The 24,507-nt window shown below is 49.6% G+C and overlaps 1 pseudogene; it reads left to right on the top strand.

Moving 5' to 3' along the window:
* The first annotated feature begins 9,211 nt into the window (after nucleotides 1-9,211).
* LOC123154957 (L-type lectin-domain containing receptor kinase IX.1-like) lies at nucleotides 9,212-13,081 on the top strand (annotated as a pseudogene).
* Nucleotides 13,082-24,507: the final 11,426 nt, after the last annotated feature.

The following is a 24,507-nucleotide window of genomic DNA, read 5'->3' as shown; positions in this document are numbered from 1 at the left end:
ACTCTTTCAGAGTATCAGGGTTTCGGACGAGAACTCATTTGTTACATGGCCACTTCAATGTTTTTTAACTTATTTGAACTCCGGACTTCTTTTGTGTTTAGTATGCAGCATTCAAAGCGACGTCATCAATTTTCAACATGTTCTAACATCATTTGTTGTTTTTCGGTCATTTACCTAATTGTTTAGAGAGCTAAATGACCGTGAAATTGAAAATCACTACAAAATGAATTCTGAAAATGTTGAAACTTGGCATGGTATCATCATATCACCCGCATAGCATGCGCGAAAGAGTAGAGAGGGTAACGGCAAAAACTGGACGCACTTCGTGTACAAACTGGACATACTCTTTCGGAGTAACAGTGTTTCGGACGAGAACTCATCTGTTACACGGCCACTTCAATGTTTTTTAAACTTATTTGAACTCCGGACTTATTTTGTGTTCAGTATGCAGCATTCAAAGCGACGTCATCAATTTCCAACATGTTCTGACATCATTTGTTATTTTTCGGTCATTTACCTAATTGTTCAGTATGCAGCATTCAATTTCCAAAAGAAAATAAATAGAAGAAAATAAAAAAAACTATACAAAAAAATTAATCAAAAATAAATAGAAGAAAATAAATAATGCATAAAAGAAAAACTTATATAAAAAACTACTCAAAAATAAATAGAAGAAAATAAATAATGCAGAAAAGAAAAAACTATATAAAAAATTTGTTGGCGCGCTGCCCAGTGGGCCTGCGAGACCTAGGGTGTGCAAATGCAGGCCCAGAAGGGCCAGCAGGCTCACAGGGCAGCGCGCCCTAATTAATTAGGCCCAGAAGCCTGCTATATAGAGGAGTTCGAAGAGGTAGCCGCGGCTGGGTTTATAAACCAGTGCGGCTGCCCTTCGCCCGGCGAGGTGGGACTAAACTTTGGGGTGGCAGCGCGAGGCCTTTAGTACCGGTTGGTGGCTCCAACCGGTACTAAAGACCACCCTTTAGTACCGGTTGAAACCACCAACCGGTACTAAAGGCCTGCTCTTCCCGCCTCTTGGCCTGGTCAAAGTTGGCCTTTAGTACCGGTTGGTGGCTCCAACCGGTACTAAAGGCCTCTCCTATATATACAACACTTACGAAGATTCAGTTAGATCTCCCACTTCTTTCGTCTCCAACCTCTCGCGCGCCGCTCGAACCCGTCCTCGCCGCCCGTCCCCGTCGTCCGTCGTCGTCGTCGTTGTCCCCGCCGCCGCCCGTCGTCGTCGCCGTCTCGCGCCGCCGCCCCGAATGCCGCGCGCCGCCGTCCGTGGTCGTCCCGCCGCGGTCCCGTACGTCTCTTGCTCTCGCGTATACCCGCCGCGCCGCCGTCCGTCGTCGTCGCACCCGGCCCGTATGGCGGCGCCCCCGCCCGTACGTACGCTGCCGCCCCCGCCCCGTACGCCGGCGCCCCCGCTCGTACGTACAAGGCGGCAGCGTACGGGGCCGCACACATACACACATACACACACACATGCATATATACGTACACACTACACACACACATACACACACACACACATTTTTTTACTTATTTTCTGTTTTTTAGAAAAGTTAATTAGATAATCGAATGTTTGATTAATGTCGAATGTTAGATGAATTAGCTAGATAGAAAATTGTCGAACTAGAGATTTGAATTAGTTGAATAATTAATATAACTAGTTTATTTTTAGTAAGAAAATTATCGAACTAGTTTATTTAGGTATATGAGATTTGAACTAGTTCAATAATTAATATAACTAGTTTATTTTTAGTAAGAAAATTGTCGAACTAGTTTATTTAGGTATATGAGATTTGAACTAGTTCAATAATTAATATAACTAGTTTATTTAGGTATATGAGATTTGAACTAGTTTAATAATTAATATAACTAGTTTATTTTTAGTAAGAAAATTTAGGTATCTGAGATTTGATGATCTAATTAAAATATTATTTGTTAATGAGTTTTTCTGTTTATTTAATTTTTTATATATTTTGAGTTTATATAAATGTTAGATTAATGTCGAATGTTAGATGAATTAGATAGAAAAGTTAAATATATAGTAATGTCAATTGTTAGAGATGAATATAGTTAGATATATTAATGTCAAATGTTAGATGAATATATATTTGGCTAGATATTAATTAATGTTAGATAGTAATAGGTGTTTCATGTTTCACCTATATGAACATAGGAAATGTCATCTGACGACGAAAAAGATTTCATTATGTGCGAACACTGTGAAGACCAGCGCGGCCTGTGCGACAGAAATTTCCTTGTTGATGGTAGGCGCTTCAGCATCAAGCTGGATGAGACATTCGAAGTTGATACAGTAAGTCACTTTGTCAATTATTATTTCAATGCAAAACTTATGCTTCATTTGCTTCAACTTATAATTTTAAATTTTTACTATTCTATTAGCGCATCCCCTGCCATGCAAGAATTTTTGTCTTGGATAAGATAGGTTTTAGTGCTATAGATGATATGAAGGTAAAGAGAGTTTACTTGAAGACGGAGCATGGGTATACTTTCAATGTCAAATTATATAATGGAGACACATACACCCATTTTGAATGCAAAACTTGGCAAGCACTATGCAAGGCTTATGCATTTGAGCCTGGTATGGTTGTCACCTTTGATATTCGTCCGGAAGATGATATTGAAGGTAATATAGACATCTGGGTCGATGTGCAAACGCCTCCAGTTCTACCATTATGTGAGTTTTTCTCAACCATGCATGCATATGTTTATGTTTTTGATACAGTTTATTCAAAAATAGTTGACAACTAATTTGTATTGTCAGCTTATTTCGGTTCAAGCAAACATGTCCGATGCTTGGTAGACAGGACCTACTACTGCCCCGGGGCTCAACTAAACTGCGAGGAGATAAGTCATTATGTTTCATGGCTTGAGGATCTTAATACTGTCAAGACAAATTTTTTTCCTGAACTTAGAAATGTTAGTACTCAAAACGTGCGACCAATGGTGATCGTATTGAACTACGGTCACGTCTATAATCGAAAGATGGTAAGATTTTAACTATTTGTCCTTAATTAGTGCATCTTTTGCATACATTATTTTTGAAGCTAAACTTTCATTGCTTAGTATATTAATTACTATACGATGTTCTTCAACAGGGACTTTCGATGACAGTTGTGCCTCAGTGGATCGAGACTAAAGGTGACATGTCAATGGTTAGCTTACGGCCAAGATATCCTACATTGCACATGAGTGCATTCAGGATTTCTGAAAGCGAAGAATGCTTAATAGTGAAAGATTGGAGCAAAATTGTTAACGATCACAGAGAAGTACTAGGGGGCAGCAAGGAGAAGCGCAACCCAAGATTAGGAGACAAATTCATCTGCATGCTCCAGTATGATGAATCAGGAGAGCTATACATGTTCTATGCTATTCTACCTGAGAGGGAGCAGCACTAGTTCATGCTCTTAATTAGTGTCTCATGTCCGTGTCCTGAACTTCGATGTTGGTGATGATTATGTTGAACTTGATGATATCTTTGCTTCTGTTACAAAGTGAATGTTTCCTCTTTAAGCTAGCCAGTGTTGGTGATGATTAGATAGCTAGCGGTAATGACTATGATGATTAAATAGTGTTAATTAGACGACTACGATGATTTTTAGCTAGCTAGAGTTTATTTATTTATTAATATGCGATGATGATGATGATGATGACGACTACAACTCATTATAATGTAAAACAATCCTAAATTAAATTGATAACACAAATTTAATTAAAAAATACAAAATAAAACAAAAACCCACAAACATTTAGTACCGGTTGGTGTTACCAACCGGTACTAAAGGGCTCCCGGCCCCCGGAGTTGGCTCGTGCCACGTGGTTTCCCTTTAGCACCGGTTCGTGCTGAACCGGTACTAAAAGGGGGGGGGGCTTTAGTGACCACACTTTTGTGCCAGTTATGGAACCGGCACTAAAGGACCTTACGAACCGGTGCTATTGCCCGGTTCTGCACTAGTGGTGAAGACGTACGACTACATCAACCGCGTTGATATAACGCTTCCGCGAACGGTCTACGAGGGTACGTAGACAACACTCTTCCCTCTCGTTGCTATGCATCACCATGATCTTGCGTGTGCGTAGGAATTTTTTTGAAATTACTACGTTACCCAACAAGGAGGAGAAAGGAGGAGGAGGGAGGAGGAGGAGAGAGCAGGAGAGGGAGGCGGGAGGTGGAGAGAGCAGGAGAGGGTGGAGGGAGGAGGAGGAGGGGGCCACCAGAGAGGGAGGAGGAGGATGGGAGGGGGCCGCCGGGCGGATAGGAAGGAGAGAGGATGGCCGCGGGAAGAGGGAGAGATGAGGGCGGCGAGAGGAGGAGGAGGGAGGGAGGGAGGGGAGGGCGGCGAGAGGAGGAGGGAGGGAGGGAGGCAGCACCTTGGGGGCGACGGCGGCGACGACATGCGGCGAGTGGAGATGAGAGTGTGTGAGGGAGAGTGAGGGACGCGCGCGGCGTGGATAAGATACCCGTAGTAGTAGCGCTTGTCCGTAAACAGCGCCATTGCTACGATCATTAGCAGTAGCATTTTTTCTTAACCAATGCTACTACTAAGGCTATGATCGTTAGCATGTAAAAAAGGTATCAAATTAAAAAATGCATTGGTCATCATCGATCTTTTTGTGTAGAATCCGAATTGTCAATAGGAATCTTCGCCGGTCGGCCACAGATCCTACACATAGAGTTTAATGAAGACCAAGTGGTTGTGATGGTTTGAGAAGCACCCTATTTAAGGTGGTAAAAATTCTGTTCGCGGAGTGAGGTGGGACTAAACTTTGTTCTAGGAGGGGAACTGAATTTATCAGTAGCGCTGGTCGGGGAAAAGCGCTATTGCTAAGATTCATAGTAGTAGCGCTTTCAAAAAGTGAGCACTACCACTATCCCTAGCATACCTGGAACGGTCTGTCAATTATAGTAGTAGCGCGTTTTATAGGTTCAACGCTGCTGCTATGATCATAGTAGCAGCGCCCATGCTGCCGAAGCGCTACTGCTATGTAGCAGCAGCACTTTCTTTGAACAAGCGCTACTGGTGAACTTCTATGTATAAGCATTTCCCTAGTAATGCAGTTGTGGATGAAGTCGCAGAGTTCCGTGTTCATGGTCCCGTAGAACCATATCTTCACGGCCTTATTGATGATTTTTCCACAGCACATCGCGCGACGGTCGGTGAAGTCCGGTATGAAATGGTCGGCGACGTCGTACTAGTGGGCCGTCTCGAGCAAGAGCTCACGCCACACCGAGTAATTTGACCCCTTTATGTCCAACCGCACCCCCACGTAGTGGTGAATATTGCCCCCTCGACGCGGATGACGTGAGCCATGTCCAGGGTGGGGAAGAAGTTTGAGGTGGGCGGCGCGGCCTCAAGAGGAAGGGTGGTGGTGGTGACCACGGGCAGCTCTGGGAGGGAGGAGGCAGGGAGAGGTGTGTGTGTGGAAGAGAGAAGCAGGCAGGGAGAGGAGAGGACACCATGGGAGGAGAAGGGGGAGAGGAGGCCACCAGAGAATAAGCGGCGGTGGCAGCTGAAAAGGCCATGTCGGAAGCGATGGCGGATCACTCTGATACCATAATTAGAAATGGATTAGAGATGGCAATGTACCGCACTTGTATTCATCCAAAATGGGGACACTAAGAGAGAGAGAGAGAGATACAAGGTGCATAGTTAACAAACTAACAGCCTATCCTACTCCTCAGTGAGTGAGGCCGCAACATACATGGCGCATGCACATGGATAATGCTGATTAGATCAACCAGTAGACTTTTTTTTAGAGAAAAGGCGTAAAGCCCGACTTCAAATTAATGAAGCCATTAACCGATTAAGATACAACAGTTTTAATACAAAGGAGAAAGCTGGAAGAAAAACTGAAAGAAAATTGGCGGCGTGCCCACACATTGCAGAAATAAGCAGCAATGGCGAGCATGGCACCAGCACATCGAAAACAGGATCAAGCTGCCGGAGAACTCTACGCAAGCTAGAACAGCAGAGCAACTGCAAACAGTAGACTGCACATGTGAAGATCGAGAGGACCCGAGCTGCGTGGAGAAAAGCATGGCTCCAAATCTAGCTGCCCCGAGCCTTGCCAGAGGGGAGATCCAATCGCCCCTATGTCTGAACCATGCCACAACATGCAGACGCCGTCCACCGGCCGGCTGCCCAGAGCCGAACTAGATGAAGAGCCGTTGAAGGATTCCAGGGAGGCCACCTCGTCACCACCATAGCCGCCATCTCGGAGAGCAGAGCAACGCCGCCGCCACCAAGCACCTTACCACGAGACCACAACCTTACCCTCCCTTGAAAGACGCCTCCAAGGAGGACCGAGACGCCACAGCGCCACCGTCGTTCGTCATACAAGGCCAATGCTTTCGCCCAGGATCGTGGGAGAGGAGGAAGGCAGTGACGAAGAAGCCCGACACGCCCTTAGGAGGGAGATCGACACCGGAGCGCCGTCGTCGTCAGGGTCGACGGGAGGTCGACCAGGGGTTTCCCCCGTTCTAGGAAAACCACCACCCACCCTCATGTGCCAGATCTGGCGGCCTGGAGGAGCAGCGCCCAGATCGGCGAGGGAGTACCACAACAGAGGAGAGGAGACCGGGAAGCAAGCCAGCTGAGGCCAGTGGCGCAGCCCGCAGCAACGACGAGCCTCCACCGCCCATCGCCGCCCACACGGCCAGTGGGAACGGCCAGCACCGGCGACGCCATCCGCCGGACGAGATCGGCGCGCCCTCGCCAATCAGGGCCGCCACCCTGAGATCCAAGCCCCCCTACAGTGTAGAGCAGAAGATGCTCGCTGCCACCTTCATCGGCAGCCGCGCCGGCAAGCGCCTCGGGTGGCGGCGGGGAGGGGAAGGGGGGAGGGAGGGGGACAGCGAGGCTAGGGTCAGGTCTCTCTCGGGTCGCCCGTGAGGGGCGACGCAAGAGCGGGGGGGGGGGGGGGGGTCCGTCCACAGCCGGTAGACTAGCTAACTAACTTTAGTCTAACATCATGATCCCTTGCACCCAAATATGTGTCATCAATCTACCATCCGACGGTCCATCTTCAAATGTTCTACTTTTCCAAATCTGGCTCAGATTGTATTGTAGTCGTTCCCGAGTTAAGCCAATGTACAGTCAAGTCGGGCTGGACTACCCACGTGACCGCCGCCGCCCCCTGCTTCCTACCGTCCACTCGGCGAGCGTTGCGTGATCTCTCGTTGTTACTAGCGCCGCCGGTGAGCACCGCTGCCTCTGTTTGCCCCCCTCCTTTAATCCTGGCGGGCAGCCCCCACTGTCAGCCTTAGGGCTTAAGTGAGCCTTATTAGTGTTGGATGAGATTGACATTGACCCCATCATATCCTCATTAGTGTTAGAAGAAAATTTCACGGTGATATGTCTATACTATTGGATATGAATATTTTCTTAGATGCATTTCAATGTTTATTAATATTTCGAATATGAGTATATTGATATTATTTTGATAGTGCTTCCTATTAAGAGACCCAAGTCTTATTCCCGCCTTGCCCCCGCCCCAAAGAAACTCAAGGTTGACCGTGAGTGATGTTAGGGGTTTGGGGCAGCATTGGGCCATGCATGCGCTCTCCCTTGCCCTCCTCTATATAGCGACTCGCAGCCCTCAAGGGTTTTGTGGGTGTTCCCCCGCTATTGGTCTTCAACCAAATTAGCAGGGGAGTTCTGGAGCTCTTTTCGGCCCAATTTCCTCTCAGTTGTTCACTCTTTTTTGTCTACAATAATTCCCACTCATTTAAGTGTGTGTGTGACCCTAGAGCCTCACATATATACGGTAATGCACAAAAACGCCTTTTTGTCAATAATCGATAGCTGACCCTATAATTTCCCATATATATGTATAAAGATCGCACCGAAAAAACCTTTTAGCAACTATTGTATGATGCCTTTTGCCCCGTGATAGGGTCGAGCTGAAGGCGAGGTACTCATCCTTGATTACAACTCGAGGTACGTGCACCAAAATCCCCGAAATATGATTAACTCTTCAATCATAAGTATGCCCACACAATTCCAAAAACCAATCACTTAAGCTCTGCATCACCGGAGGAGCAATTCTCATATTGATAAATCCATGACTTTCGGCATGCTTTTGCTAAGCCTGAAAACCATCTTTACGATATCCTAGTAATATTTGGTGATCACTAAGCAGACCAGTTTAATATCATGGGTATGAGCCTGATCTAAGGTCTAAGGATATAGACATATATGATGCATATGAGATATATAGTGATGACATAAAAAAGACGATTTTCTGGCAGAACGTGTCTGTCCAACTAACGGGCATCCATAATGCCGGTTGATATCTCCATATCTATGACCGAAAAACACGGTCATCAATCAATATGTATGCCAGTCTAAATGTATGTGTTTACATACATTTTCTGACAAGGGGTGCATTTAGAATAATATATACTTGAATACATGCTGATGGTGTTTCACAAGCAAATTCATTAACAAATTATTACAATATTATTCATTGCACAAATCATGGAACAACAGAAAAATAAACATTTTATTGTGGCTTCTAGGCACAATCCCAATGTAGACATGTTACTATATAGATTAGTGAGAAGTATCGAATTGATGGTGCAGCGAGTTGCTTCAAAAGTCCGAACTGATGGAGAGTGGCGAGCCTTATATTTCAACATTCTCCTTCACGTCTAGGCTTTCTTAGTTTCTTAGACGTGGGATCGATCTAGGCCGCAGAATCTTTTTAAATACTACGCTAGCAGGATTTTGAACTCAAGATCACTTCACTCAGATACCTTATTCAATTCATGCTTCAGTCATTTGTTTCAAAAGTCCAAAGTAATGGAGGAAAGCAGACAATATATTTCAAGAAAAGGGTTAGCTTGCCGGCCGGCAAGCGTCACACACTGACACCGTATATTGTCTCTCCCGTCTCGGTCGCCGGCAGATGGTGCTCTTAAGTATAAACAAAAAAGATAAGTACATGTAAGAACAAAAGATTTGAGTGCATCGGCCAGTTTATTGAAGCTGGTGACTTTTGTCCTGTGCAACCATTTGGAGCTCCGCCCGAGCCGTGTGCTACCATTGGCTCTCCGGTTGCTTTCATGTGCTATCACGCACTTCTGCTTTCGCGTTAAAAACTTCAAATTTGACCCTCGAGACTATTCCCCTAACATTAATAGTGCTCAAGCTTTCCTCCTTCCAAACACCAGGCCATGGGCTCTCGCCGTCCTCCTCCTACCACCCTAGTATTTGTGCTGCTGCTATGCCTCTACTATGCGCCGCGCCGGGCCTTCTCACTCTTCTTCGACCTCAACTTCTCCAACCAAAGAGACGGTTCATCCATCGCCGTCGACGGCGATGCACTCGTCAGCACGTCGTGGCTGGAGGCTGGAGCTGACAAAGAACACGCGTGATGAAAACATTCAGAGCAGCGTAGGCCGGGCATGGTACGACCACAAAGTGCCGCTGTGGAGCAGCGCCACCGGCGAGATGGCTAGCTTCACCACCACCTTCTCCTTCCGAATCACCCCGGACAAGGACAGCCTGCCGTTGACAGGCGACGGGATGGCCTTCTTCCTCGGGAGTTTCCCTTCGGTGCGCCCGCCCCGGAGTGCCGGCGGCGGCCTCGGCCTCCTCCCGACCGACACTAATGGGACAGGGGACGGCCGAATCGTGGCCGTCGAGTTCGACACTTTCTACAACTCCCAATATCGTGACATCAACGGGAACCATGTCGGCATCGACATCAACTCTGTAAACTCCACGGCGTCCACGAGCACGGCGAGACCGGGCAAGAACCTCACGTCGCTCCATGTTATGAAAGCCACCGTCAAGTACCAGAATGACTCCAAGATGCTGGCCGTTGGTCTCCTCATCGATGATGCCTTCTACCAGGTCAGTACAACCGTCGATCTGAGAAAATACTTACCGGAGGAGGTCTCCGTCGGTTTCTCCGCGGCCACTGGCGAAGTCGTCGAGCTGCACCAGATACTGTCATGGTCATTCAGCTCCACGCTTGAATCTCCACCTGCCGAACCCCCTCTCCCAATTCAAACCAGCAGCCGCAACCTCCACAATAAGTTGGTACCGATCCTAGCATCTGTCCTAGTTCCTCTGCTTTTTTTGTTGGTCTGTGCGACCGCAGTGTTGGGATGGCGGCGACACAAGAAAAGAAGAGCAAATGAGGACAGCGAAGAAGAGTGTGACGACAGAGCTGACCTCGAGAGAGGTGTGGCTGCCGGAGGCCCCCGACGGTACATGTACCACGAGCTGGTCACCGCAACGAGTAACTTCGCCGAGGAGGAGAAGCTCGGGCGAGGCGGCTTCGGGAGCGTTTACCGGGGTCACCTCACGCTCACACCCGTAGCTGCTGTCGGTGGTGACCAAGACCGCCGTGCGGTGGCGGTGAAGGTCTTGTCAGCGGAGTCGTCGGCGCAAGGGATGAAGGAGTTCAAGGCAGAGGTGAGAATCATCAGCAGACTGAAGCATCGCAACCTTGTGCAGCTGCTGGGTTGGTGCGACAGCCGCAAGGGGGTCCTCCTTGTCTACGAGCTCGTCGCGGAGAGCAGCCTCGACAAGCACCTCTACAGCAAGGACGGCACGTATCTAACATGGCCACAGAGGTACAACATCATCCTCGGTCTGGGGTCGGCGCTGCGCTACCTCCACGGAGAGTGGGAGCAATGCATCGTCCACGGCGACATCAAACCGAGCAACATCATGCTCGACTCATCGCTCAGCACCAAGCTCGGGGACTTCGGGTTGGCCCGGCTCATTGACCACGGCGCCGGGTCAATGCAGACCACCAAGGCCGTGCTAGGCACCGTCGGGTACATCGACCCAGAGTTCGTCAACACGCGCCGCCCTAGCACCAAGTCGGATGTCTACAGTTTCGGCATCGTCCTCCTAGAGATCACCTCTGGCCGACGGCCGGTGATGGAGACCCCGGAGAGGTCTTTCACACTGCTCAGCTGGGTTTGGGGCCTGTATGGGAGGAATGCGATCCTTGACGCGGCGGACGAGCGGTTGAGGGGTGACGAGGCGGATGCTCGATGGATGGAGCGGGTGCTCGTCGTCGGGCTCTGGTGTGCACACCCAGACCAGGGCGAGCGGCCGTCCATCGCGCAGGCCATGCACGTCCTGCAGTCCGACGAGGTGAGGCTACCGGCGCTGCCGCTGCACATGTACAGGACCGTGCCGGATCCCGCGTCGTCTGGCCCGTACGGGTCTTTCTCCGTTGACAGCTTGGGTTCCAGTTGCGTTCGCTCTTCTTCGGTCAGCATCGGCAACATCACCCATTTCTCTGAGCGAAAATTCTACACTTACGGAAAGAGTGCCACGGACTGATTTTACAGGGAGATGTGTCCTCCTCTCCATCACAAATTCATCCCACCTTGATTTTAGCTGACCCCACCTTTTGATTTTAACTGGGCCATGTCAATCCGTAACTTCCTTTCCGTGCGAAATGGCCTGTAGATGTAGCAAAGCTCTTTCTCTGAGTCGTCCTCGACTGCGTTGCTATGACATTCCAAGGATATAGGTAGACTCACCCAGATTTGTAATAAGGACGTCTCTAGCTGATTTCTTAAAAGGCTAGAGAACTCCTAACCCGTATAACAAAAATGCTAGACATACAAAGATTTACAGGCTTTTACAGGCTCTTTTCATCTAACAACCAATCACAAACCTCCCCCCTCTGATTTTCAGGGGGTGGGCCGTCCCGCTCACCTATTGGCCAATGAAGACTAACCACCCTGTAAAAGCTCGTAAACTGTTTGTACGTATAGCATTGCCGCCCGTATAAAGGAGTAAAAAGTTTACTCCTTGGCTCAGCGCGCGCCTAAATATACTCTGCCAAGCGTTGGACTAAAAAAACATTGTCGGCGGAGTCGTCGCTGCAGGGGAGAAATGAGTTAAAGCCAGAGGTGAGAATTATCAGCAGACAGAAGCATCGCAACCTTATTTCAGCTGCTGGGCTGGTACGACAGCTACAGGGGTCTCCTTCTCGTCTATAAGCTCGGCACCGAGGGCAGCTTAGACATGCACCTCTACGGCAAGGATATCCGGTATTTGTCATGGCCGTAGAGGTAGAAGATAATCCTTGGCTTGGGATCCGTGCTACACTACCTCCATGGTGCGAGCAGTGCGTCATGCATGACGACATCAAGCCAAGCAACATCATGCTTGACTCATCGATGAGCACCAAGCACGGGGACTTCGGGTTGGCCCGGCTCTTCAACCACGACACAGGGTTGATGTAGACCACCAAGGCCGTGCTCGGGACAGTCGGGTACATCTATCTGGAGTTCTTCAACACGCGACGACCATGTACAACTTCAGTGTCGTCCTCCTGCAGCGGAAAATTCGGTTACCGCCCGGTTCCCGCATTTCTCGCTACCCCGCAAGAAAGCTGCGTACCGAGCAAAAATATTCGATTTTTTTTGAAAATTTTGAATTTCAACAGCGATAGTCTGGTCAAGTAGGTAAGCTACCGTGGTCTGGTGGTAAACATGGCTAGGTCGAGTCCCGGTACTTTTTTGCTTACCAACTCTTAAATAAAAATTCAAAAGCACAATTGCAGATTCGATCCTACCACTGCGCCAACAGCAGCTTCATGAACTAATTGAGCTCAGTGCTAATATATTCCTAGCTCAGGAAATTTTGAATTCAAATTGCATTTAAAAAATTCGAGCGGTATTTCCTCGGAATTTCACGGTAACCGTGGTATCCGCGTTTCTCGCCCACCCTCGTATTTTCTTGGGATCCGGTAGCCAAAACGTTGGTGACAAGGCGGACGAGCGGTGGATGGTGCGGGTGCTTGTCGACGGGCTCTAGTGCGAGCACCCTGGCCGGTACGTCCTGCAGTCCAATGAGGACAGGCTGCGAGAACTCCCATTGCACATGTACAGGACTGTGCCGGGCCCTGCGTCGTCCTCTGGCCCGTATGAGGCTTTCTCCATTGACAGCTCCACCTCCAGCTCCAGTGATGTTTGCTCTTCTTTGGTAACACCGGCGACGGCGGTCTTTCTTCCGGCTCGTCCTCAACTGCGTTGCTACGACATTCCGAGGATCTAGCTAACTGATTGATCCAAATTTGTAAGTATGGTGACCATAATATGTAAGCATAACACTAAACTTAACGTTAGGGGCAACAAACATATATGTCACATTTGAACCAGCTGACAATTAATTTAAAGATGGTGGTAACCCCAACCTCTGCATTGTTATGATGCATACGACCGTTTCTTTTATTAAAGTTGACATAAGGCAATCGGGTCGAAAACATCAATAAATAAAGTACAGAACATAAGCAACCACAATACACTCATTATAAGATATGAATAAAGCATTGAGACTAAATCTACTTCTTCCGCAACAACGCCTTCAATAATGGATGAACACCCACACCTCGCCTTTGCTGCGTCTGGCCTTACACAACTAGGACACATATTTTCATTCTGATTGCCGAGACTAACCACTGGAGAGAGAGAGAGAGAGAGAGAGAGAGAGAGAGAGAGAGAGAGAGAGAGAGAGAGAGAGAGAGAGAGAGAGAGAGAGAGAGAGAGAGAGAGAGAGAGAGAGAGAGAGAGAGAGAGAGAGAGAGAGAGAGAGAGAGATGTGTTGTCTGGGATTTCCTTTCATGTCGATTACAGTGCGGTGCTCGACTTTGTGTAGTCTTGCAGTTAGCAGTAGGGTACCGGTTGGATGGCTGTCGGATCCTCTATGGGCGTTGATCCCTAGTAGTGGCTTGACCAGCGTCTTGTCCCCAAGCCGCAATGCTGGGAAATCTCACGTGAAGCTCCTTCAATACATGCTTTTGTGCGGCTTTGGTAAATTAGACCATTGCACAAGGATCCCCTCAATGGTGGAACCCCCACGACATTTGGTGCGGCGATCCAATACATGCTTTTGAGTTTGCAGCGATAGTTGATCGTCAGTGAGGCGAGGCAGTTCCTGGTGCACGGTACTTGTCGTTGGCACTCTTGCACACAACTGTGAACATGGAAGATGGGATGGTTCTTCTGATGCATGTCCGAGCAGTTAGAAGTCCATATCTTTGATTTCTGAGTGGCTCCAACACTCGGTATGGCCCAAAGTAACGAAAGACAAGTTTTGCATTGGCTTTGCGCGCCAGAGAAGTTTGTATGTACGGCTCCACTATGTACATTTATGCTCAGCAGAATCCTTCATTGGTTGCTGAGCTCGATGAAGATGTTGACGAAGCAACGATGTCATTAGGCGGAAATGTTGCAGCCAAGTTTGAAGCTTGTTCCCTACTGGAACAGAGGTGTCTGATACCCCCATAGAAGCGTGACTGATGTCCATATAGAGCCAAGAATGGCTGATATCCATGGAGGCCTCCAAATGCGAAACTCAAATTCATGAAAATTCATATTTTTACATTTCAGAAAATTCTGAAACAATATAGATATAGATGAAGACATAATACACAACTGTATAAATTTTCAGGCTGAAATACGTTCAAACGAGGGCTTTGCAAACAAACAAATCTGATGCTACTACAAGAACATCGATAATCACCTTTTTTTAGATAGGAGGCGCTTGCCCGGCCTTAAGAATGAGGCCCTTAGAGTACAAATAGTCGGCAAAGTACAAAGACAAACACAGCCAAAAAACAGGGTTACAAGGCACAGCGGCCTAGTACAGCGACGCAGCCCCGGTCGCGGGCGGTAGGGAAGAAGGCCGCTCCAGGAGCAGTCAGGGGTCGAAGGAGGGCGGCACGCCGGCCGTTGCAGCCCTCGATCCGGCACGCCGGAGCTCAGCACACTTGGCCTTCAAGCGGGAGATGAGGCGCTCCACTCCGGGGCGGTCCCGTTATCTCGTCAACCCCTTCCAAAGCTGCTAAAGGATGACCAATTTATACACAACATCAGCCAGATGTTTAAAGAAAATTCCCTCAATGGTAGCTTTGTTCCGTGTAGTCCAGAGAGACCAAGCAAGCGCCCCAAAGCCAAGCCAAGCTAGCTTCCGATCCTGGGCATTGCTAGCCATGATGAGCCCATATAGTTCAGTGAAACCACTCGGGTTCCACGAACATCCAGTCGCCTCTTGAAGGGAGCTCCACACCATCCGAGCCACAATGCATCGAAAAATAATGTGGCTGCTAGATCCCTCTTCTCTGCACCAAACACACAAGCCATCTCCCGGGCCGTGTCTTTTTTGGATCTGGTCACCGCTGGGAATCCGGTTTCGAGCCAGCTGACATAAGAAGATTTTAATTTTTGCTGGCATTCTTGCTTTCCAAAGCGACCGCAGATCATAAATTGGGGGGGCTTTGAAGATTTCCTTATACAAAGAGCCGGTAGAAAAGGCTCCAGATGGCTCTAATCGCCAATGGACTTCGTCGCGCTCAGCAGAAAGCCGCACCGCGGCCATGGCCTCCCGAAGGTCCTCCCATTCCTGGATATCGCTAGGCCCAAGGGGTCTCCTGAAAGATGGCCGGAAGCGCCCGTTCACCCATATATCCGCAACACGTGCCTCCTGCTGTCCCGCGATCGCAAAGAGATTGGGGTATGACATGTCAAGCGATCACTCACCCCACCAAACATCTTTCCAAAATAGCGTCAATTGTCCATTATGCACCACAAATTTCGTCCCAAGCCGCAACAAAGGTTGCACCTTGCGAACATCGTTTGCAAACTGCTACCGTCGGACCCGCGGTCGAAAGGTCACTCCATCATCCTCAAGATATTTAGCCTTGAATATGGAGAGCCATAGCCCACCTTGTCCCGTCAAAAATTTCCAGGCCCACTTCGTCATAAGGCACCAATTCATAACTCTGGAGTTGATAATACCTAAACCACCCACCTCCTTAGGGGATGCAATCGCATCCCATTTGACCATATGGTACCTTTGTTTTCCATTTTCCTTAGCCCAAAAGAATCTGGACCGAATCTTGTCGAGTTTCTCATGGGTCCCGTCATGCAAAAGATAAAAGCCCATGACAAACATAGGAATGTTTGTTAGGTAGTCATTAATAAGCACTAGCCGGCCTCCCGAGGCTAGTAATTTACCCTGCCACGGTTCCACTCGTTTAGCCGCCTTGTCCACCATTGGATCAAAATCAGCCATGGACAGAGCCCGATCCGAAATGGGCATGCCCAAATACTTGAAGGGAATAGATCCCAACTCGCAATTCATCATATGGGCTGCTCTAAGCTGGGACTCCAAGTCACCTCCCGTGACAAAGGCCTCACTCTTATCAAAGTTTATCTTAAGACCTGACATGGCCTCAAAGCACATGAGTAAAAACTTGAGGTTAGCAATCGCCTCTTCATTGTTCTTGATGAGGATGAGGGTGTCGTCAGCATATTGAAGGTGGCACAGCCCACCTGGTACCACCCTTTCAGCAACACCCGAGATGTGACCGGCAGCTTTGGCGCTGTCCAAAATCGAAGCCAGCGCGTCTGCCACAATATTGAACAGAAGGGGAGAGATCGGGTCATCCTGCCGCAGTCCCCTTCCGTTGCGGAAATATGGGCCAATCGAGCCACTAATATTAATAGCAGTTTGCCCACCCCTCACAATTTGTCGCATCTAGCTCACCCATTGCGGATCAAAGTTTTTCTTGTGTAGCACCTCCTCAATGAAGTCCCACCGGACCCGGTCATAGGCTTTCTCAAAGTCGAGCTTGAGAATGAACACCTCTTCCTTTGTATTCTTTATCTCATGAAGCACCTCATGGAGCACCGCTACACCGTCCAGGATGCTTCGCCCTTTAATAAAGGCGGATTGAAGATTATCAATAATCTTGTCTGCCACCAGAGCAATGCGAGAGGCAAATCCCTTAGCAATCAGCCTAAAGCTGACATTAATGAGCGTGAGGGGGCGAAAGTGTCTAATTTGGTCTGCACCCGGCATCTTCGGAATCAAAGCCAACACCCCATAATTTAGGCATTTAATGTCTATTCGGCCACTGGTGAATTCATTCACAAGGTGAGCGAATTGTGGTCCCACTATGTTCCAAAACCGCTTATAGAAGATGACCGGGACATCAGGCCCGGGCGCCGTGTTCACCCTCATCTGGTTTAGGTTAGCTGTTATCTCATCAAGCGTGAAAGGCTTAGTGAGGATGGCATTATCATATGCAGAGACCAATCGCTCATTATCCCAGATTGAGTCGTGCAGAGATGTTGATCCCACCCCCGAAGATCCCAGAAGCTCCCGGTAAAACGCATAAATGTGGGATTGAAGGGCGCCATCATCGGTGATAGCATTATCTCCATCACGGAGAACACGGATCATACATCTCCGGCGTCGCCCATTTGCCACCGCATGAAAAAATTGGGTACTCGCGTCCCCCTTGAGCACCCAATTTTTCTGACCCCTTTGTTTCCAGTAAATCTCCTCACAGGTCAAGATAAATATCATTTCGTCCTCCACCGCATACCTTCTCGCCCATTCCTCGTGCGATAGGCCGCTCAAATCTGCCTTGGTGTCCAAGGTAGCCACTTCACTCATCAGGGCCTCTTTTCTTGCTTTCATCTAGCTACCCCACGTTCGCGCCCCAACCACGGAGGTGGCAACGACTCAAGCGCACACAATGTTGCCAAATGTCCATAGCATCGCATAAAGGGCCATACCGGTGAGGGGGGCGATCCCTAGCCGCTAACCAGATCGAAGAGACCCGCTGCACAAAGCCCGACTGAAGTAACCATTGCTTCTCAAAGAAGAAGCGCTTGGTGGCGCGGTGGGGGGCTTCTCCAGAGTTAAGTATAAGCGGACAATGGTCGGAGCCCAGCCTAGGTTCCGCCACTAACGAACATCCCGCAAATTTGGCCTCCCAGTCAGTGGAGACAAAGACACGGTCGAGCACGCATCTAATCGGGTCATCCTGATTATTACACCACGTAAAACGAGCCCCCACCCTAGGCATCTCAATGAGATCAAGGTCAGCTACCCACTCATTGAAGGTATCTACCAACCTTTGGTCTGAAATGATACCATTACTCTTGTCTATCGCACCCCGCAGAAGATTGAAATCCCCACCGATGACAATAGGCCAGGGGGGAGCCGTGACCTTAGCATAAATCTCGCGGAGGAAATCAATTGAACGATCATGGTCTACTGGGCCATACACCACCACTAGCTCCCATCTAAAATCGTTATTACGCTGAATAACGTCCGCAGCGAGGAAAAAGGATCCCCGCGTAAAACCCACCACCTCAAAACTTTCCGTCTTCACCCCCAACAGAATTCCCCCTGATCGGCCAGAGGCCGGAAGCCATTCCCATCGGAAGTTGAAAGCGCCACCTATGGCGTCAAGCTCATATGACTCAAACGAGGACCGAATGGTTTCCTGGAGACCCACGAAATCGAGCTTTTGGTCACGGATGTATTCAATAAGTTGCCGGCGGCGATCGCTTTGACCAGATCCCCTCATATTCCATATTAGGCCTTTCATTGCATATCTAAGGGGGACCGGGCCCCCGCCCCATCAAAATTCTCCTCTCTAGCAGACACAACCGATCGACCACGCCCACGGCCACGCGCAGGCCTAGGAACCACGGAAGCCGCATTCGAAGCTGCTGACGCTACATTCTCCCTTGCAGCATCAGCAGCCGCAGCAGCACGCATCTCAGCCGCCACGGTGTGCGCAATGTGTTGGCGGGCCTTCGCCTCGGCCACCGAAGCCTGAACCATCTCCTGGGCCCGTATACTATCAAGCACCTCGAGAGGGGTAGAGGTCTCGGACCCCAGAATCACATGGCTGTCTGTGGCCACCTTGAGGAGATGGCGATTCGAAGCAAAAGCAAGAATCTTGAATGAAGACATAGAACGGGTTATTGGCTTATTACCTTCCAGATCCTTGTCGGCCTTGAGGGACATCGCCTTGGTCATCATGTCGGAGGCCTTGGCCGCCGCGGTGCGCCTGCTGGACCTGGTGGCACGCACCGGGGAAGGCGGGGGCAGCACCTCCTCGTCCGCCACTACCTCCACGGCATCTGCCACACGGAGCTCATCGAAAGCCGCCAGACAGTCGTCACTTTGGAGGCAGTTGTCGGTGAAGTCCTCGCCATCGAATCGGTCCAAGAGAGCCACCGGGGAGATGGGAGCCCCATAGGCAGGAGCCGCTCCTCCATCCCAAGTCTTGGATAAACGCGAAGAAGGGGGAGGGGAGGAGCGTGGCGTCAGGGAGTGCAGGGTGGAGGACTCAGACGGCGCAGTAGCCGGGATGGCAGACGTGATCTCGGAGCCCTTTTGTGGCTCATCATCCCCATTAGGCCCCTCCACGTCAGGCAGAGCGGGCAGCAGCCGAAGCGGCGAGAGATTGCTGCCATACTGATCCACCACCATTGCCACAGGTGAGGAACAGAGAGGCGACGAGCTCGGCAGCAAAGCCAGGGGGGTCGGCATCGAAGGGACAGAGGCGCCCAGAACCAGCTGTAGGTCAGCCACCGACTGCTGACGGCCACCAGGAGCCGAGCCGGCATGGCTCGCAGGGCCCTTACCAGCCGAGCGGGAACCCCCAGCCGCATCCCATTCCCGCGAAGTCAAGCTGCGATATGAGTCTTCAGGCTCAGTGTCGTCATCATGGGGAGGCGGTGGGGGAGGCAGGGGAGCCTTGGACTGCGGATCCGGCACAGCATCCACCTCACACTCAATACGCATAACAAAACCACCAGTTCCACGAAAGATCTCGAAAGTGCCTTTGATCTTCTCCGGCTTCCTGCATAGGATCTTAGCACGCACCGGCTCACCCACCTTGGTCAGGGATTTCTCATCCACCATGACCGCTTTGCCAATTGTGTGAAGGATCTCTTTGATGAAAGGCTCTTGTCGCAGCTTGTCCGGAATGCCGAAGACCCGAATCCAAGATTCCTGCAGCCAAGAAGTAGCTTGCGGTCCCACAAGTGGTTCTCCCACCTCGGCCTTGTGCTCGCTATTCGGTAGAGTGAAAGTTCCACTCTTCTTGCTCATCCTCGATGCCGCCGTGGACGGGTACACGACCGAGAAACAGTTCTTGCGGATTTGAGTAATCTTCCAATCCCATTCGGACTCCCACATGTCGTTAAGATCAGCCCTCAGCGACTCTACCGTGGCCTCCCCTTTAGTGATAACCAAGGAAGCAGCATTGGGGGAATCACCTCCTCCTCCTCCAGGCCTTCCTCAAGCATGTAGAAGCCCATCTCCTTTATGCCAAATCCATACATCACTAAATCAGGCTTAGATTGGCGGGACGGACACTGCTTGGATGTATGGCCCTCCTCTTTACATGCAAAGCATTTAGGCGAAAACTTGCATCCAACCTGGTAATGGCCCGAATGACCACACTTGAAGCAAATAACTTCCGAGATGTTAGGCCCCGCACTTTCTTTCTCACCAGCCGACGAGCGCCGGCCACCCTGCTGCATAGACCGGTCGCCATCCCGGCCATCGGCCAGGCGCTCCCCTGACCCAGCCCTCCCCCCACCCCGCGCAGACCCGCTCGCTTGCTCCCTATCAGCATTGCCAGCCGGCCGGGGCCGCCCAGGGGGAGGAGGAGGCGGGAGGGGGGAATAGGAGTCCCGGCCACGCGAGCGTGATCGACACGGCGAAGGATGGCCACGCCCCCGAGCACCTCCACGCTCCGAGCGGAGCTCGCGACCCGTCGAGAGCTGAGAACGGAGGTCTCGCTCCCGCGCCGCCCCATCCGCCTCTAGCTCGGGGGAGTCACGCCGCCGCTTGTTGGAGCCGTGAGCGCGCAGCCGCTTGTCCCGCTCCATCCAAATCGCCGCCTCCACCAAACGTGGAGCCACCGCCGCCGCAATACGGGTCGCTCCTCTGCCCCACCGACGGATGTCCTGCGGCGTTGCCGGAAAACCTAGCGAGTGAGACAGATCACCCCGAGGCACCCACCACCAGCGCTTAAGATGGATAGGCCTGGGCCGCAACACATGGGCTGCCGGAGGGGGGACACCTTGGGACGGGGAACGGGCCCGAGCCACCAAATCCGCAAAACTGAAGCCAAAGGATGGCCCATCACGGCCCAAGATGCAAGTCCCCGCACAAGGCCCACCTGGCCCAACCAACGGAGGAAACGCCGCCAAGTCCAGCGCTGGCACCGCAGCAGACGCTGACGAGCAATTGGGCGAGCAGGGACCCGCCGCCCCCACCACCGCCGACGGGGGGGGGGGGACGGATCCGCACCCCGCGGTCCCATCGAAAGCCGATGGGCCCCGCTGCACTGAGCCCCCGCGGGGGAAGCATCGCCGATCCTGACCCGCCGCGACCAGCTTGAAGCCGACGAATCCGCCGCCCGACGCAGCCAGGACGACAAGCAGGACTTGTGTCGGCGAACCCGAGTCCACCCCCCCTCCCGGCGCAGCTGAGAGGTCTTCTTCCCTGACCTTCTGATGCCCGAGGGAGTCACACACCAGAGCGGCCGCCGACACTCCAGATCCAGCCCCCAAGGAACCAGCCAGTTCATGGCTCCCCAACGCCTCCCCAATCACAGGCGACGCCACCCGGCACCGAGCCCGGGGCACATCAGCGCCCGGCGCCGCGGCGGACTCCACAGAAACCTCATCATCATCACCACAAGACAGAGCCCAGAACCGCCCCATCCCCCCACAGGGCAGACCCGACGGCGCAGCCGGACCGGGCAGGGCGCCCACATCTCCGCTGGCCCCGGCCACCAGGGCTCGCCGCCCCCCGGATCCCAGCCGGGACGGCGAGGCGCGGAGGGGGGAGGCGCGCGAGGCACGGGAGCTCCCAACGGTCATATCGTTTCCTCCTATCTCTCCGATAATCACCTTTTGACATGAATTCATGGCCATTTTGGGAATCTTCAAAAGGTGTGCCTTTACTATTGAGGGGATTTCAGGTCGAAAGGGGTTTCACATATCCAAAATGTATCGCAACAGTATCCTAGAAGTATCAAACATTATTTTTTTTAATAAAAAAATCGAAGGCTATCGGGACAGTATCCGAGTATTGAGGTAGTATCCGGCTGGATACACGTGCTTTTTAAAGTATCCGCGCAAACGTAGATCTAAAAAAGAAGAAGTAGCAGACGCCTATGCTCCTTGGCCCAGCTAGCTTCCAATGATCCGCCTCCTTGACAAAGCTAACCATAAATTCACGATTACATCCAATCCAATCCTCAAGTTGCTTAACATTAAGTCGTATCTACGCCAATTAATGATGGATCAGAGAGTACTACAGGCCAAATTGTCAACATCATGCCGATCAAGTCCTTGGTGGTGAATATTGTCGACTTCTTGTTGAATCATCAGTACTTACACCAGCGTATGTTATACGAGTAAAAACAAATGTACTGTAGTTTTTTCCCCTGCTGAAACTATCTCGTCGACATTTTTTCCCATCTCTTAAACAAGATATATATCGGTAGTTTTTTTGAGACAAACATATACTCCAAAAACTCTTTTATATTATGTGACGGAGGGAGTATATCAGTGATAGTACCTTAGAGGGTAGCTCAGTTGGTTACGGCAATTTTCTGTGCTTCGTTAGGTGCAAAACTAGTTCCTAGTCACTGAATCGCATATACATATACATGGATTGCTTCATTTGCATGCATATGGTTTAGACTTGTGCTTTTGCTCTTAAGGATATATACATGGATTGCTTCGTTTGCATGAATCACATATAAGCAACACCGGCCGGTTTGCATGCATATATACATGTAGCATTTGTTTTGTTTCTTTTAGTTAACCAAGACTTGCCGTGCTCCTGCAAAAATAAAGTAAAATCAAGACTTGCCATGGAATTAGTTTTTAATAAGGAAATGATGCGAAAAGAAGATAAAGAGAATAAGAGAGTATTTTCAGACGTGCATTTCATTGTTAATTTCCTTAAGGAGCTAGTCTTAGAGATACTTGACTCCATAGTGTTTAATTTAACAGATGCAAAAGTGTTTGCGGAAAGAGTCGTCCAATGAAATCAATATTTCAAGGTTATGTGATTGTTACATGTAAAAACTTGTCTTGTGATAATATAAGATATAGTTTTACGCATGTCTTATAAACCATTGTCGCACTCTGTGAGAAAGCTGACAGCTTCGCTGGCCTACGTACGATCTACCTGAGTTACATCTCGGAGTTCTTCTTTTAAGTTGGTTAACATCCGTAACAACAACTTTATGACTGTTAAAATTATTGGATTTCTCAAATAAATGTATTTAGGCTTTGTAACTTAGAACACTCCTCTTACCGATGAGCGATCAATACTCGGGTTAAATGCTGGCCGGAGGTCATGAGAGGGATTGCGTTGCAGCAGCAATATTATAAAATATATTTTGACTTATCCCACACAAAAAAATCAGTTTGAATATATCACTTTTGACATGCTCTCCTTACTTAGAGATATCGATTCCAAAATATAGTAAAAGATGTGGCACTTGAGAGTCTTGATTGGATGATACTTATACGTATTAATGAGATGCTCTATCATATTTTCAGGAACCGGAAAAGTTATTTTGTTCATTTGGCCCTCTTTTAGTCCTTTGTGGTACCTTTCTGGCATTCCTCCTTAATGCAAACTAGCAAAAAAGGATAAGGGGTATAAGAATGATGGAATAATGTACAAAACATGGTTATAAATGAGCAATTCTAATAAGAAATAATGATGTAAAACATGTATCAACAGTCTGTGAAATCCATAGGTATTCCAACTACCCAAGCCGCGACGATGGGAAACTTCCTGACGTTTGTCCCCACCCTAACATCTCATCAGGCCCAACATTGCTGTAGAAGGCTCCATTCGTCATCGATAAAAGCTACATAAGATGAAGATCAGTATCCTCCTAAATATTAGGGAGTGAGATCCTGTACATCCAAATAAATATGATCAAGAGAACGAGTAGATTGTAAGGGAACGCGGTAGCTATAAATCAAAAAAGTTACCGTGTAAGACCCAAGAAAAAGAGCAAGATGCAGGTCATTCTTGAGAATATACGAATTGAAGATTGACCATAATGGAAGTCAGGTAGATGTAGACTGTCTCTCAACTATATGGATCGGTTAGTTGCCGGTCGTGCATGTCCATATCAGCCTACGAGGTTCTGAGGGCGTGGGGTGAAGCTCTGTTGACTGATGACAACTTGGGACATGTCGGCTTCTCGATTTTCATGGTGGAGACATCAGTGGAGAAGGTCATGGTGGCCGAGATCGGAGGATCAGTTATACGGACAGAGTCTTGGAGGCGATGGAGTCAGCCCGGTGTTAGATGACTCTCAGGAGCAGCACTGATAAGTGGGGCGGCAACACTGGCGGATTTTATTTTTGGTGGTACCTCTCGGGTGTTGGGTCGTGACTTTCAGGGTGAAAACTTAAGGTCTGGCATTCATTGGTTATGCCTGGCGATTGCCTTGCTGAAGGAATTGTTTTGAGAGCGCGGACTTTCTCCGGGGTGAAAAACTAACATCTTGGATCAGGCAACGACGGCGCTTGTGCACTATTCCCTTCTTGCAGGCGTTGCTTTTGGAGACCTTTTATATTTTCCGGGTGTTGTATTTGGTGATGGTATGAGTGCTGCTGTTGAGAGG

This window comes from Triticum aestivum, chromosome 7A, assembly GCF_018294505.1.
Source record: "Triticum aestivum cultivar Chinese Spring chromosome 7A, IWGSC CS RefSeq v2.1, whole genome shotgun sequence".
Taxonomy (NCBI): Eukaryota; Viridiplantae; Streptophyta; class Magnoliopsida; order Poales; family Poaceae; genus Triticum; species Triticum aestivum.
The sequence above is the reverse complement of the archived record's forward strand: the minus strand, read 5'-3'. Positions and strand labels throughout refer to the sequence as shown.